This window comes from Gossypium arboreum, chromosome 11 (assembly GCF_025698485.1).
Source record: "Gossypium arboreum isolate Shixiya-1 chromosome 11, ASM2569848v2, whole genome shotgun sequence".
NCBI classification, from domain to species: Eukaryota; Viridiplantae; Streptophyta; class Magnoliopsida; order Malvales; family Malvaceae; genus Gossypium; species Gossypium arboreum.
This window is the reverse complement of record NC_069080.1, coordinates 24,657,169-24,672,691: the sequence shown is the minus strand read 5'-3', so window position 1 is coordinate 24,672,691 and position 15,523 is coordinate 24,657,169.

Genomic DNA, 15,523 nt, shown 5'->3' with positions numbered 1-15,523 from the left:
ATGCAAAAGTTTTAACTTTAAAATGTTACTTTGTAGTGTATGGACAATATATGATGGAAATAAAAAGAATGAGGTTGATTTTGGATTAGGCAACAAGCATGTGGTTGACCTCCTTAACTCCTCTTGTTTATGCATAAAATGGGACTTGTCAGGAATCCTATGCAAGCATGCTCTTTCTTACATGCAACTACTGGCTATAAGCCCTAAAACTTATGTCAATACATGTTATACTGTTACTACTCAGTTGAATTTTTACAACCACTTGATTAACCTTATAAAAGGTAATAGCCCTAAAACCCTAAACCATTATGAAATATTACTTATTTGTAAAATGTGTTTGACTTCTTTAAATTTTTATGTATAGGTCCTATGCAATGGGAACATGTTCCTTCTATGATTAGAAGGCCCTTAGGAATACCCAAACAAACAAGGAGGAAAGAAGTTGATGAAGTAAGAAAAACTGGATCAAAATTAAATAAGACAGGACAGTAAGCTAACTGCACCAAATGTGGCAAACCAGGCTATAATACAAGGACTTGCAAAGGTATTGTTGGGGGAAACCAAATGGCAAACCAATCGTCAAGCCTAAAAATTTTGAACCAAGCCACTTCAATGGATAACACATCAAGCCAACCACCCTTAAGCCAACAAAGCTCAAACCTTACAGCAAATTTTAGGGCCAAATTACCTTTGAAAAGGAATGATCCACTTGGTCAACGAACAATAGTTCGATGGATGCCAACTCAACAGATCAATGACTCTATTCTAACACAACTATCACAATCTGAAAAATGCCCAAGGATGGATCAATTACTTTAACTGAATTGGATTTCATTTTTTTGCACAGTTATGAATATATTTTGTTTGGGGAAATTTGTTTTGTGGACAAATATTATTTCCTTTTGGAAGGGTTGTTTAATCATGTTAAAAATAGTTAGATTATACATTTTGTCTTAATTTAGGGTTTGTAAACAATTTTTTTTTGAAATGTTAAACTATTGAACAATTACTTGAGAAATGATTGCAAATCCATTAGATAAGTAAACAATTTACATATATCTATTACTACCATAATAGAGTTCTAAGGACTATCAAATGATTACAACAAATGAATCAAATAGGTAAAATAACAAATAAGCTGATTTCACTTGATTACAGGTACAAGTTACACAAATATGCTTTAAGTGCAATGTAATCAATGCTTTCCAACTTTTAGGGGTACAAAATTTAGAATATGTGAGCAATGAAATCTTTGAAGCTTTAGTTATGAAGTATGCATATATGGCCATTTTTCGGCCAATCAATGTTGTCTATGTCACTTCTGTTATTTGGTGTATTCTTGCACTATGGTTAATGAAATCTAGTGCTGCAATTGTTTGCATGGATAATGTAACAGGAAAGGAGTTATATCATTAGACTTTCGTACAATAGGCTACGAATATGATGTATGTCAAGACTTAAGATTCCGTAGTTTCTGATGATTCGTATTGGTTTTATTGGTGAGTATTACATTGCATTTTAACATGTTAATACCATACTCGAGTCTAAATGTTGTGTGCATTTATGGAATTATATTATTTTAACATGATATTCTGTTTCTATTCCAGGATGTAGCTTTGGCCATTGTTACCATGAGACCTGCTTCACTGGGTCCTATAATGGAGAAATTGTCACTATCCCTCGAGAAGTACGGAAGTAGATGACAATTTTAGATTCAGATAATGGATGACCGAGCTCTTTCACTAGATGTGCAAGAGAAACTAGTAAGAAATAACCCACCAGAAGGAGTTTACAAGATTAAAAGGAGTGATCATTGCCCATTCTTCTCAAAGCCTCAGTCGCTTCATAAAATTTTAATAGAAATTGTTCAGATTCCTTAGCTCAATTTCAATAAATAAGAGAAAAGAAAAGGACCATATTCTTTAACTTTTATTTCTATTTGCCTTACAGAACACAACTATTTGTTCATTGTGCGGCTGTTAAATTGTCATATGTCGTTCTTGTATGTACAACGACCTTTCTGTAATTATTTTTTCTTTTGCAGTAAAGAGAAAAGTTGTTATACGCTTACGTCCTTGTAATTTACATTTTCTTCAGGCAATGCATTAACTGAATCAATCCATTACAGATACGCTAACCATTTTCTAATGGAATATTATGTCTACTGCTTCCACTAGGTTTGCTACTTTTCATTTCTCATTGGGTTAACTAAAAGATCATATACAGAAGTGATATACATTAACTTCCTTATTTCTTGCAAATTCAATCATAACAACCATATCCTAAACCTATAGATACTTCCAAGTACCATATATTCATGTGCAGAAGCATTAATACATTCACTGGGATTATGGGAGGCCTGTGCAGATTGTAACACAGAGGGAGTCAAGCGCTCCTCACTAGCTTTTGGAACATCAGAACAATGAAGAGGGAACCATACTCTATGATCAGGTCTATCCTTATTTCTTGTACGTTTTTCGTGCTTCTCACTTCTAGAACCTGAACCATGCATTGCCTTTCTTATGAACTTGTCATCTAAAAAACTTTTTGTCTCAACATCACATTCCAAAGAAGCAATATCATTAGAGACTCGACCATTCAAACCCAATCGTGAATTCGTAGGTCACAAAAGTCTTTTGACATTGTCCAGAATCATAGTTTCAGTTTTCTGCTGTACCTGGACAGCTATTGAAGATAGATTTTGGCCTGTTTCATTACTCGAAAATATGCTTCTTATTAACTTTCCACCAGCTTCCTGTTGTTGGCGTTGTCTCGCAGCAGTTGAACTAGGTGAATTTGCTACAGAAGATGATGCACCTTGCTGTTTTGATTCACCTTTTGAGACCTAAGAAATTTAAAACAAGAATCATAGTTTGCATTCAATAATTTGAAAAAAGGGGGGGGGGCAATTCAAAAACCAGCAGTAGTAGCACATATAAGACACATAAAAATGAAGTCGAATGAAACTTGAATATAGTTAACAATGGATGAGTGAGTGGAAATCAGAAAAACAAAAGGCAAACATCTTATATGAAGAGCATTTCGGTTTTTTGGTTTTAGAATGATCTTTTTCTTCACAGAATCGGTAGAAAAAGTGATTCCAGTTATAAGATAATCCATGCCACGGACTTCAATTCAACTAATTAAGCAAAAATATGCAGGTAAATAAATGAAAAAGATAAGTTAAACACCAAAACAACATGTAACCCAAGTATTTTCATATATCACCAACTTCAAGTAGAATGAAAGAAGATAATCTATGTACTAAGCAGATAAAAATAATAACATAGAAATACAATTTAAAGAAAACAAAAGCTACTAAACAATTAGCTCTGAACCAATCCTTACCCAAGACCAGCAAAAATAAAAAAAAGATTGCAAGGTAATTCAACACAAAATCAACAGCAAGAAAGAATAATCTACAATACCCACAAAGAGATTGTGAGCATACAAGTTAATTTTGATCAGAAAAAATTTGATTGAGAAACCAATTATTCAAGAATTGTGAAAGAACTAGAAAATATAATGATTAGGAACAAGAACAGTGAAAGTAACAACCTTTTCTGAAAAATTTACAATTAGCTTGAATGAAACAAGTTCATAAAAACATGTTTCTGGTTGCATTTTATGGGATGTCTACCGACACAAAATAAAATACATGTTCACAAACAATTTCAAAAGGTTGAAGAAAATATCAACAATTTTAATTTAGGGTTTTCATTAAACAATAAAAAATCCAATCTTTTGTTTTTCAGTATTGAATAAAAGTGATAAAGGAATGCAAAGAAGACATACCTAGACCCTCCATTGAATCCATCTTTATGAAAAAGTCAATTTGATTTCAACTATTTTGATCTTAATAATAGCTTCTCCAGTCAAATGAAAAAAAAAAACTAAGAAAAGGAGAGACAGAAGAAAAATTAAAAAGAGCAGATGAACAGTTTTTTCAGTTAATGTTTAGGTTTAAAATTTTTAATTAATTATATTTAATTAAATAAAAATCAATTTTCATCCCATTTAGAAATCCAAGTTGGCACCTAAAATCTAGTTGGACTGCCACGTAGGATTACCGTTAGAGAGATAACAAAACTTAACGGTAAAGTGATCACTTCGTAACAAAATAATAACATAAGTGACTAAAACGTAACATTCCAAACATAAGTGACTAAAATGTAACCCGAGCCAAAAAAAAGTGACTACTTTTATAGACTACCCATTGCAAAAACTGTATACCCAATGCACTAACTTTCGGTTTCTTATCCATTTGAACTTAGGCTTTTATTTACATCAAAACATACAAGTCACACATCCATAGTCCATTATCCATTCATGATTAAGGTATGCCACACTATGAATGTCACAAGTGAATAGATCCATAAACGGATCTAGGATCTATTTAGGTCATGTCTGATGCACTATTTGTAATAGCCCATTATTAGTGAAATCGGAACAGTAGTTTCGGGACCACAAATTCGAGTTGGAATGAAAATTTATTTTAATATTATTGCATGTTCTGCATTATGATAAGATTGTTATATGAAAATTCTGATAAATTTTTTTTACCGATTATGTGTTTAATTATGGAAAGGACTAATTTGCATAAAATGCAAAAGTTAAGTTCTAGTAGATTAAGTACTAAATGGCTATGGAATTTAAAACTTGAGGTCCTTATATGATAATTAGACCATTAAAGAAAAGTTAGTAGATATTTTTGATGAATCATCCATGGACGATAAATAATTAATAAGAAATAATATCATTTTATATCATCTTCATCCTCAAAAATTTCATGGTAACCCTAGGAAAGAGAAAACAAACTTTCTTGGCTTAACTGGGTAAGTATTATTGTCCCGTTTTTAGTAATTTTTATATTTTTAAGATCGGGATAGTTTAATCTATCTATTTTGGGGATTAATTTGAAAAGTTATCAAAGTATTAAAGTTCTGCCATGGATGAATATGCTGAAATTTTGAAATTCATGGTATAAAATGAAAGGTTGTTGATAGATAAACAACTTTTACAAAGAGAATTTTTACGAAATTAGGATTTATGGACTAAACTGCAAAGATGTAAAAGTTAAGGAAAATTTCTAAACTTTGTGAAATAAATGTGCTGAAAATGTTATATGAAAATTTTGGTTAGGCTTGTAATAATTCTTAAATTGCATGAATTTCATTTTCCTAGCCTAAAGACGAAATTGTCTTTAACAGACCATTTTTAGAGAAACCGGAACAGTGGTTTTGGGACCACAAATCTGATTCCGGAAAGAAAATTTATTTTAATATTAGTTTATGGTCTATAATATGATAATAATGTTGTGTGAAAATTTCGTAAATAAATTTTATCGATTACATGCTTAAATCGATAAAGGACCAAATTGCACAAGGTGTAAAAGTTGAGTTCTAATAGCTAAAGGGATTAAATAGCTATAGAACTTTAAACTGAAGGTCCTTATATGGTAATTAGACAATTAAAAATGGTTAGTCATTAAGGATGATGATTCATCCATGGAAAATAAAATCAAAGAAAGGATAAAATTGGAAGAAATAAAAAAATAAAGGTGATAAATAATAAAAGATGAAAATATCATCATTTATCATCATCTTCCCCAAATATTTTGCATGGTAACATTAGGAAAGAGAAAGCAAGCTTTCTTGGTCAAATTAGGTAAGTATTCAAGCCTCGTTTTTAGTAATTTTTATATTTTTGAGATTGGGGTAGCTTAATCTATTTATTTTGGGGATCAATTTGAAAAGATATCAAAGTATATAATTTTTACCATCTATTAATATGCTGAAATTATGAAATTTATGGTAGAAAATGAAAGGTTGTTGATAAATAAACAACTTTTACAAAGTGAATTTTGATGAAAACTTGATTTAGGGACTAAATTGTAAAAAATAGAAATCCATGGAAAAATTCTATTTTTATGAAACATATGGGCTGTATATATTACATGAAAAATTCAGTTAGGCTTGGAAGGAGGATTAAATTGCATGAATTTTATTTTCCGAGTCTAGGGACGAAATCATCATTTATTAAAAGTTTAGGGGCAAATTGGTAATTTTGCTTAAAGTGTAAATTGGACTAAATTGAGTATGAATTAAATTAAATTGATGTTAAATTTACTCGTATAGGTCCAGATAAACCGAATATGGAATTAGAACGAGGAAAGGAGAAAATGTTGGATTAGTAGACTTTATGTACACGAACACTTATTGATGTAAGTTCGTATAACTAAATTGTATATGTTTATATGCTTGAATTGAATGTTGTGTCTGTAAATTGTATAAATGCCATAAATATATGAAATGATCACATATTCGTTAAAGCCCGATAAATGAAAGTGCCTGAAATAAATGATAATACCCGATAAGTGATAAATGATAAAAATGTTATTTTTATGCTTGAGTTAAATGTGAACATTTAAATTGTATAAATGTATAAATATATGAGATTGATCACATACACGACAATTTCCTAATAAATGTCAAATTCCTTTTGAATAAATGAAAAATCGATGGATATGTGATTTCTAGAAATGAATGAGGTCCTGCATTTATTGCTGACGGGATTTCGCTCGGACGAGTAATCCTATTGACCTCATTGCAGATAGGATTTAGCTCGGATGGGTAATCCTGATATAATCCCTCTCGAGCATATGCTACAATTGGGATTTAGCCTGGACTAGTAATCCTAATTGAGCTTTTCTGAGCATATGTTACAGAAAGGATTCAGCTTGGATTGTTAATCCTTATTAAGCTCTTGTGAGCATATGTTGGAGACAGGATTTAGCCTGGACTGGTAATCCTGTTATTTGATATGTGGTTCGAGAGAGTGTTCCCTGATTAAATGCCCTAATAAGTATTCCTGAATATGAATTGACGGATTTACTGATTTGTACACTTTGTGTGTACTACCTGAGTATCCATCGATATTTTCAATAATTCAACAGGTAAAATCCTGACATGAAAAGAAATGGGTTTTTACATGTATCTGCCTGAAGTACATGAAAATGATGTTATATGAAATATGGAAGTATGAAATTATGAAATACGAACATGAAAATTTGTTTGATGAAATCATTTACCTATGAGAATAGATTTGTACATCTCGAGTGTATTATCTGTGTGATTATTAATATTTCAGTTGAATAATGAATAAAGTTCTGACATGAAATATACTAAAACTCGAGATAAATTATTATAGAATGTACTCGAAAAATATGGAAATAATTTGTATATATGTTATATGAATACATGATGTGGAAAACATATGTGTATGAGAATCCAAATATTGTTGAGCTCATATATGTGTTTCTTGATGTTTATATGAATTAAGTTACTAACAAGGGTGATGAGAATATGTGTCAGGGCTTGGGATCAAATGATTGATTATGATTTACATGTTTATCTTTAATATGAATAGTTGGTAAGCTAATTACCAAGTTATATAGAATTATTAAGCATTATATGCTTACTTTATTTTATTTTTCCCTGTACTATAGTAAATCAGAAGCTCGTTGGATTGAAAGCTCGATGGAGATCACTCACACTATCCATCGACTCAATTTGATATATAAGGTAAAACAATTGTGATTGTAATGGCATGTATAGGTTAAATTGGCCAAGGAATGGCATGTAAATATTTGTTAATGACTAGCTATTGGAATGGTTAGTTATGAACATGTTTTGGTGTTTATGTATAGAAGACTATATCATGGTATATGTTTGAAAATGATTGATTAATAGAAATTACAATGAGATATGTATGAATGAATTAAATTAGCATATTTGATACACTATGCACAAATGTGAACATGGTATCTAGATAAATATGAGTATAAATTGACATGTATAAGACTTAAATTTTGGTATGAAAATGTGGTTGGTTAATGTGATAAATTGTGTATAAGTATTGGTGTAGGTACAAGGCTAAAGGGGGTGAAAAATAAAGCTAAGAAATGGCTTTATTTTGTCCATATGGGTAGACACTGGCGTGTGTCTTAACCGTGTGTGACACACGGCTTAGCGCACGGGCGTGAGGTCTAGCCGTTTGTCCCTTGCACCGTAAATTTTAGAAACAGTATGCTCAGAATTGAGTACACGGGCAGAGACACGGGCTTGTGTCTCAACTGTGTGGGTAACACGGCCTAGCGCACGGGCATGTGACTTGGCCGTGTGATGTAAGTCAGAGAGTTACACGGGTAGGACACGGCCTGTTGTACAGGCGTGTCATAAGTCACATGGGCGTGTCCCTTGGCCACACGGGCGTGTGAGCCCTGTATTTAGGAGAAATTTTAAAATTTCATGAAAAATTTTCTGAGATCCCGATTAAGTTTCGATTTGATTCTAATGTTTATATTGGACCTTGATGGCCTATTCAAGGGGCAATATGATTAGTATCAGACATGAATAGTAAATGATGTGAAATATCTGTAATTATTCTGTAAACTTTAGTAATGCTCCCTAACCCTGTTCCAGTGATGGATATAGGTTAGGAGTGTTAAATTTATTGGTATCAGAGCTACGGTTTAGACGGTTTTTGGATTGAACATAGCATATATGAAGTTTAGAAATACATGCCATTATATAACCTGTGATAGTGTGATATCTCCCAACTCTGATGAGAATTGTTTCACAAATAGAGAGAGATGTTTTCCAATCGAGCTACTTTTGAAAGAGATACTCATGAGTAAAATGTTACTTATGATGAAACAAATTTTGAAAAGGTACGGATAAATGTTTTGTAGTACATGAGAATGAAAAATGTTATGTTATATGAGTATATACTTGAAAGTTAAATTGTGAGGCTTTACGATCTCCACCCCCTTATTAGTACAGTTATATGTATTGAAATTCATAAGATTTATATTGATTTAGTTCAAAAGTGTGGAACTGAAGAGTTCAGTGGCTGAATGATAAATAAAGCAGTTAAAACTGAGAGTGGGTTAGTAAATAAAGATGGGTTCTGAAGAGAGATATCAGATTTTTCTGAAAATTATTTAGGATATGCAATGCCATTATTAAAGAAAGAAGTTATTTATGAGAAATCGATTTATTCAGATATGGTATCTACAGAATAGGTTAACTGAAAATTTCTTCCAAGTAAGCTTCGTGAGTGAACTGAATGATGTGAGATTATTGATGGTTTTATATGTTAGTGGATTAGTGATGAAATTGTAAAAATATTTGAATATAGCTATTATAATCGGGTATTTTACAGCAATATCTTCTGGGTATTTTATATAGGTATTTTATATGTACTGTTATTCTCAGAGATATATGTAACTGTTCGTGTTCGGATGCCATAATTGTTATATAGAAAGTTTGGCTAAACATGATAATAGACGAAAATTATTGCAAGTCTGATTAATTCATGAGTGGTATTGCTTTATTTTTCTTTGGTTTTCCAAGCCATTATAGGTGATAGAAGACTTGATGATAAGATTCGTATGATACTATTTTCTACTTTTGTTGGTTGAAGTTCTGAATGGCAAATGTGCAAATTACACTGTCTCTATTATAACTATTTATAGTGTGAATGCGCAATATTACTCTTCTGGACTTTCTTTGAGATGTCATCAATCTTTTTTATTATTCAACATGGATTATCTTCTCATAAATTTAGTATAGCTTTGCAATTTGGATTTTGTTATCTCGGTTTTCTTGTTATTTTATGGTCTGATTGAAAAGATGTTCATTGGTCAGTGGTAATTATACTTACTACTATTATGAATTCTGACTTGATCATGGGAATTTGGTAATATGGATCACAGATTATAGAAATTGTATTATTGCACTGGTTGATATTGGATCCACTCTCAGTTTTCCTCTTCTATTGGAAAAATATTATTGAAGTTGAGATATTGTTCCAATTATATTGTTGAAACGTCAGATCTACTATACTATTATGGTTTTAACCTATCTAATGATTGTGGCCTCGGAATAATTTAAAGCTTCGATATCCATTTTAATTTTTGTGAAAGTGTTTTCTATGATAGCTACATCAATGATATGGATATTACAGAAAGATGTAAGATTTGAATGGACTGATAAATGTTAGTAAAGTTTTAACCAGTTGGAAGCCCTGATGACCGAATCATCAGTTCTGGTTCAGTCTGAAACCAGTAAGGAATTTATTATTACAGTAATACTTCATTGAATGGATTAGACTATATTTTGATGAAGAAAGGAAAAGTAATGGTCTATAATTCCAGCCAGATAAAGCTACAGGAAAAGAATTACCTGATATATGATCTTGAATTCACAATTATTGTGTTTGCACTGAGAATTTGGTAATAGTATTTGTATGGTGAAAATATCATATATGTATTGATCATAAAACTTTAGAACACTCAATGCTATAGAAAGATTTGAATCTAAAACAAAGTAGATGGTTTGAATTATTGAAAGACCCTGATTTGGTAATTGATTATCATTCAGGAAAAGTAAATATAGTTGCTAATATTTTAAGTAGAAAATCTTTGTTTGCTTTTTGAGCAATAAATACTTGATTGCTATTGTCTGATGAAAGATAATTTTAGTTGAGCTTGAAGCTAAGTTGATGTTTCTACAATAGATCTGTGAAGCCTAAAAAAGTAATAATGAGATGTAAGTTAAATGAGTATAGGGTGAAATAATTACTAATCCAGGATATCAGATTTGAATATGATGATTGTCTATTATTCCGAAATAGAGCCTGTGTACTGAAGAATTTAAAGCTTGTACAGAAAATTTTATACGAAACTCACAATGGTAATATATCTGTCATTCAGGAAGTATGATAAATTGAAAAAGATGTATTGGTAAACCAAAATGAAATGTAATGTCTCTGAAATTATGTTTAAATGTTTAATATGTCAGCAGATTAAAGCTGAATATCAGGTACTGATACTTTTAGAATTGTTACAGTTAGTGATGATACTGGAACGAAAATGAGATAAAGTTATTATGAATTTTATATCGGGATTACCCCTGTCTCAGAAAAAGAAAGATGTTATTTGGGTAATCACCAATTGTTTGACAAAGTTCATACATTTTATCTCAGTATGAATGAATTATTTACTTGATAGATTGAGTGAGATATAAGTTTCTAAAAATTGTCAAGTTATATAGAATGTCAGTCTTCAATATATTTGATAGGGATCCACAGTTTATGGTTCACCTCCTGATTTTGGAATAAATTATAAGCTCTGGGTAAGTAGTTACAAATTTTTGATATCGTATTTCACTTTCAAACTGATGGTCAGTCCGAGTGTGTTATTCTGATTCTTGAAGATATGTTTTGATGCTGTATTTTAGAATTTGAAGGCAAACGAAAAATAAATAATTGCTGTTAGTCAAAACTACATATTATTGGACTAAGCTTGATAAGAAAAGATACATGGAGTTAACATGATTCGTGAAATAGAAGAAAATGTGGAAGAGATCCGAGATAGGTTTAAAGCAGCTTCTGATTGTCAGAGATTTTATATGAATTTTAAATGAAAAGAAATAGAGTTTCAAGCTGGTGACAAATTGTTTCGAAAAAATTTGCCATGGAAGAAAGTTTTCCAGTTTGACTATAAAGGCAAATTAAGTCCCTTAATTTATTGAATTACATGAATTTACTGAAAGAGTTGGAAGTGTTGCTTATCGGATGGTATTAATCAGATACATTATCAGTTATTCCTCCAATGGATATTGAAATTCAGCTTGACATGAGCTATAGTGAAGAATTGATCAGAATTCTAGCACGTGAAGTGAGAAAACTGAGAAATAAAAGAAGCTACCTGAGAACCGGAGGATACCATGACAAACTAGTTCCCAAATCTCTTTCCTGGTAATATTTTCGTGGACAAAAATCATTAAAGGGGAAAGAGTTGTAACAACCCATTTTTAGAGAAATTGGAACAATAGTTGTAACAACCCAAAAATTCGATTCCAGAAAGAAAATTTATTTTAATATTATTTTATGGTCTATAATATGATAATAATGTTGTGTTCGTAAATAAATTTTATCGATTACATGCTTAAGTCGATAAAGGGCTAAATTGCACAAGGTGCAAAAAGTTGAGTTCTAATAGCTAAAGGGATTAAATAGCTATAGAAATTTAAATTGAAGGTCCTTATATGATAATTAGATAATTAAAATGGTTAGTCATAAAGGATGATTATTCATCCATGGAAAATAAAATTAAAGAAAGGATAAAATTGGAGGAATAAAAAATATAGGTGATAAATAATAAAAGATGAAAATATCATCATTTATCATCACCTTCCCCAAATATTTTGCATGGAAACATTAGGAAAGAGAAAGCAAGCTTTCTTGGTCAAATTAGGTAAGTATTCAAGCCCCATTTTTAGTAATTTTTATATTTTTGAGATCGGGGTAGCTTAATCTGTTTATTTTGGGAATCAATTTGAAAAGATATCAAAGTATAGAATTTTTACCATCGATTAATATGCTGAAATTATGAAATTTATGGTAGAAAATGAAAGGTTGTTGATAAATAAACAACTTTTACAAAGTGAATTTTGATGAAAACTTGATTTAAGGACTAAATTGTAAAAAATGAGAAATCCAAGGAAAAATTTTGATTTTTATGAAACATATGGGCTGTAAATATTACATGAAAAATTCAGTTAGGCTTGGAAGGAGGATTAAATTGCATGAATTTTATTTTCCAAGTCTAGGGACAAAATCGTCATTTACTAAAAGTTTAGGGGCAAATTGGTAATTTTGCTTAAAGTATAAATTGGACTAAATTGAGTATGAATTACATTAAATTGATGTTGAATTTACTCGTATAGATCTAGATAAACCGAATATGGAGTTAGAACAAGGAAAGGAGAAAATATTGGATTAGTAGACTTTATGTACACGAACACTTATTGAGGTAAGTTCGTATAACTAAATTGTATATGTTTTATATGCTTGAATTGAATGTTGTGTATGTAAATTGTATAAATACCATAAATATTTGAAATGATCACATATTCGTTAAAGCCCGACAAATGAAAGTGCCTGAAATAAATGATAATACCTGATAAGTGATAAATGATAAAAATGTTATTTTTATGCTTGAGTTGAATGTGAACATTTGAATTGCATAAATGTATAAATATATGAGATTGATCACATACACGACAATTTCCTAATAAATGTCAAATTCCATTTGAATAAATAAAAAATCGATGGATATATGATTTCCAGAAATGAATGAGGTCTTACATTTATTGCTGACGGGATTTAGCTCGGACGAGTAATCCTATTGAACTTATTACAGATAGGATTTAGCCCGGATGGGTCTTCCTGATATAATCCCTCTTGAGCATATGTTACAATTAGGATTTAGCCTGGACTAGTAATCCCAATTAAGCTTTTCTGAGCATATGTTGGAGACAGTATCTAGCCTGGATTGGTAATCCTGTTATATGATGTGTGGCTCGAGAGTGTGTTTCCTGATTAAATGCCCTAATGAGTATTCCTGATTATGAATTGAAGGATTTGCTGATTTGTAAACTTTGTGTGTACTAACTGAGTATCCATCGATATTTTCAATAATTCAACTGGTAAAATCCTGACATGAAAAGAAATGAGTTTTTACATATATCTGCCTGAAGTACATGAAAATGATGTTATATGAAATATGGAAGTATGAAATTATGATATACAAACATGGAAATTTGTTTGATGAAATCATTCATCTATGAGAATAGATTTGTACATCTCGAGTGTATTATCTGTGTGATTATTAATATTTCAGTTGAATAATGAGCAAAGTTTTGACATGAAATATACTAAAACTCGAGATGAATTAGTATAGAATGTACCCGAAAAATATGGAAATAATTTGTATATATGTTATATGAATACATGATGTAGAAAACATATGTGTATGAGAATCTGAATATTGTTGAGCTCATATATATGTTTCTTGATGGTTATATGAATTAAGTTACTAACAAGGGTGATGAGAATATGTGTTAGGGTTTGGGACCGAATGGTTGATTATGATTTACATGTTTATCTTTAATATGAATAGTTGGTAAGTTAATTACCAAGTTATACAGACTTACTAAGCATTATATGCTTACTTTATTTTATTTTTCCCTGTACTATAATAAATTGGAAGCTCGTTGGATTGGAAGCTCGACAGAGATCACTTACACTATCCATCGACTCAATTTGATATATAAGGTAAAACAATTATGGTTATAATGGCATGTATAGGTTAAATTGGCCAAGAAATGGCATGTAAATATTTGTTAATAACTAGCTATTGGAATGGTTAGTTACGAACATGTTTTGGTGTTTATGTATAGAAGACTATATCGTGGTATATGTTTGAAAATGATTGATTAATAGAAATTACAATGAGATATGTATGAATAAATTAAATTAGCAAATTTGATACAATATGCACAAATGGGAACATAGTATCTAGATAAATATGAGTATAAATTGACATGTATAAGACTTAAATTTTGGTATGAAAATGTGGTTGGTGAATGTAATAAATTGTGTATAAGTATTGGTGTAGGTGCAAGGTTAAAAGGGGTGAAAAATAAAGCTAAGAAATGGCTTTATTTTGTCCACACGGGTAGACACAAGTGTGTGTCTTGACCGTGTGTGACACACAGCTTAGCAAATGGGCATGTGGTCTGGCCGTGTGTCCCCTGCATATTAAATTTTAGGAAAAGAATGCTCACAATTGACTACACGGGCAGAGACACGGGCGTGTGTCTCAGCCGTGTCCACACGGCTTACCACATGGGCGTGTGACTTGGCCGTGTGATGTAAGTCAGAGACTTACACGGGGCAGGACATGGCCTATTGTACGGGCGTGTCATAAGGTCATGCCTTGCATCTAGGAAAAATTTTAAAATTTCATGAAAAATTTTTTGAGATCCTGATTAAGTCCCGATTTGATTCTAATGTTTATATTGGACCTCAAGGGCCTGTTCAAAGGACAATGTGATTAGTATCGGACATGAATAGTAAATGATGTGAAATATCTATAGTTATTCTGTAAACTTTAGTAATGCTTTGTAGCTCTGTTTCGACGACGGATATGGGTTAGGGGTGTTACATTGTCATATATGAAAAGTTTAGGGACAAAATGGTAATTTTTATAGGATGTAAATTGAATCTAATTGAATATGAAATGTGATAAATTGATGATTAAATTCATTTATATAGATCCGGACAACTCAAATTTGAAGCTAGATCGATGAAAAGAAAAAGTTTCGAATTAGTAGATTTTTATATACAAATAAGTGTTGAGTAAGTTCGTGTAACTTGATTATACATGTTAATATGTTTCAATTGAATGAATGTTATATTTGGATTAAGTATGATATGTACTTATGTGAATTATATGAATGTTATAAATACATGAAATGATCACATACTCGGAAATCTTCATAAGATGTTAGGTTCCATTTGAATAATGAAATTCGATGGATCTATGTGATTCCCCCTATTAAATGTGGTTCTGCATATGTTGTGGACAGAATATAGCTCGGAGAGCAATCTT